We start from the raw sequence: 2,877 nt of genomic DNA, 5'->3' as shown, positions 1-2,877 counted from the left end.
TGTTCAGATTTTCTTCCAACCTGAAGGATATGATTTACAATCAGTTTCTTGAGTTTGTGGAGAATATTTCTGATCCAATTAGAAATCAAACGCATAGAAAATAAGAACATGTCTGAGTATCTGGTGAATCTTCTAATTTCAAATCTTGAAATTCTGCCAATAGGTATTGGCATGATCAGGTATCGTGACACATGTGTTGAAGCCATTCGCTTCTTCAAAATGAAAGGTCCTATTACCCAAATATCTGAAGCCTGCAAAAAAGTTACTTGAAGTTAGTTGTGAGGAATTGCTACCTAGTATAGTGAAGGGGGATCAATCCAAATATATACCCTTTCATGGTTGTTGTCGTAGACTTGCATTAGCATTGAGAAAGATGAAAAACAGGGAGATAATGTGGAGAGTGATGACTCAAGATAACGATAAGACATACCTTCCAAATCGAGCAGCCCAGTGAAGGGCAGTACAGCCATTAATGTCATAAAATATGACCACCTTTTGTGAAAATTAATTAAGAAGCTAGCCTTTTGGCCTTGATTTGCCCCTAGAAAACAATTAATTAGTTCACATCAAAGACTCGAGCTCTCATCCAAGAACACCAATCTTGATTTCTACTTTTATTTATCTGAATATTTAAGATACAATTTTCTTGGATTTTAAAAAGAAAAGGTTTATAACAAAGATAGAAACTTGCCTTCAACAAAGTGTCTAGCTTGTCAAAAAGATTGACCACTTTTTTAACTTCCTTAGTGACATTAAGACAAGGATCTTTTGATGTAGCTGCTTCAAATCCACTGAGGGCCCTTTCGTAATTTTCCAGATATGTATTCACAGTAGCAGAATTGAAATATAAGTCTGGGTTTGACTTCATGCTTTCATCTTTCTCCTGTTACATCATAAAAGAAAGAAGATCAGATAAAAGTTGGCTTTTTTTAGTCAAATAAGTAGATTTCCAACATACAACATTTTGGTATGCTTTTAAAGACTGATGTAATTCGCGGTGATCCCATGCCCCCATGACAAAGAAACATGTCAAACAAGCATTCCCCAGGTGTCTATTGGAAGAACAGAAAGGGTAAAATCGTTAATACACATAAATTCTTATGTCTTGATGATAAATTATGCAATAAACTTACTCCATGAATTCCCATCCTTGACATCTAAAGCAATAGTTTCCTTTGCGTGTTTTATGCTTTCAGCAACAATTTCCTCTTGATTATCAGCACCTAAAGATTTATAAAAAAAGTTTAGATTAAAAAAAACTATATATATATATATATATATATATATATATATATATATATATATATATATATATATATATATATATAAAACATTAACAACAACCACATTGAAAAAACAAGAAATGTTTCTTGCCTTGAGCCATTCCTCTTTCAAGCATTGATAATTGGCTAAGTATCCTTTTGTTTGGACCCTGTATTACCATTAAAATGAAAAATGTTGGATGTTTATTAAGTGAATACTAGTAAGAATTTATAAAAATATATACATGTGAAGTGATAATCAACCTTGCATAGAGCAAGGGTAAAACAGTTTCTTGTAGCAGGTAAATCTCCTTTTTTCCAAATGCAATTTCCTAAACACAACCAAGCATCTCCAAGAGATGGAGTCAGTTTAGCCTGTAAAGTCAAATAGTTGATAAAATGAGAGATTTTATTGAACTTATGTCTTTTTATATGATTAAAAGATATGATCAGTTGACTTACAGCTTTAGAGAGATGATCTTCTGCTTTTTTTTTATTATTCAGGGAGCACATCCAATATTTTCCCTCTCAAGTATTCATATGTTGCACGTTGTGTAGGCAATTTCGTTTGTTCTCACATAGTTTCATCATCAATCCCTATTAGCACCATTAAAGTTACATCATATTATTTTATTCATCTAGATTAATCAAATCCAGCATTCTAATGTGCTTTTTCTGCCACTCTAATTGATAATTTAACACTTAACCTAGCTTGTATTCGATTAACCTTCTGCTACGAGAAATCATATCATGCCATTCAAACAAAATAAGCGACCATACACTAAAACCACACACATATAGAGAGAGACAACTACAATCGTGAAAGCTGAAAATTGTAGGGTTTTGAGGGAAGCGTACCACGAGGAACGGAATCGAGGAGATTGAGATCGATTTGAGATTGTGTTTGCAATTTGGAAAAATTTTCATTAGGGTTTGAAGGGAAGTAAGTGTCTTGTATCGTGTATAGATCACTTGCTGCTTCTGTTGCTTTCTCCATTAAATACGATGCATCTTTTCCTTCTTCGTTGAATCGGTTTTCTCCGCTCATCATACCAGTCATCTGTTTACTGAATTACATCGAAGATTTGAAATCAGATGGCCCATCCAAGGCCCTCTATCAATTGATACCACGACTCTTCTTCACCACCTTCTTTTTCAAATAATAGCATTTGAACAAATCTCACAAGTAATAATTCTTCTGAACTTCTCGAACATTCTTACCTCCTCTAAGGTTACTGATTCGTTGCTCTTCATGTCTTATCTCATAACCCTAAACAGAATACAAGTGCGTTAGGGGGGGTGTGCTGCCATTGTGTGACGCCAAAAGAGGGTGAGTGTTGGAGACGATGGTGGTAGGTTAGGGCAGAGACGAAGGATGTGAGATATGAGAGAATGATAGTCCTCGTGACGTTCTTGAAAAAAAATCCCTAGTTTTGGTCCCCATTTTGTAACAGGAACGCGCGTTTAAAACATATAAAGCGACGTGATGCACAAGACACGCGTTTATGATGGGTGCCTTCCGTGTGTTTTTATTTTTATTTTATTTCTGACACAAATTTTAGGGCACGCAAAAGTGAGCGTCCTAAATCCTTCAAAATTTTGAATAGATGACATT

The 2,877-nt window shown here is 34.6% G+C and overlaps 1 pseudogene; it reads right to left on the bottom strand.

Annotated features, from left to right (window-relative positions):
* Positions 1-508: 508 nt before the first annotated feature.
* Positions 509-2,322, bottom strand: LOC111877597 (uncharacterized; annotated as a pseudogene).
* Positions 2,323-2,877: the final 555 nt, after the last annotated feature.

Source organism: Lactuca sativa, chromosome 6, assembly GCF_002870075.4.
Source record: "Lactuca sativa cultivar Salinas chromosome 6, Lsat_Salinas_v11, whole genome shotgun sequence".
In the NCBI taxonomy this organism is placed as follows: Eukaryota; Viridiplantae; Streptophyta; class Magnoliopsida; order Asterales; family Asteraceae; genus Lactuca; species Lactuca sativa.
The sequence above is the reverse complement of the archived record's forward strand: the minus strand, read 5'-3'. Positions and strand labels throughout refer to the sequence as shown.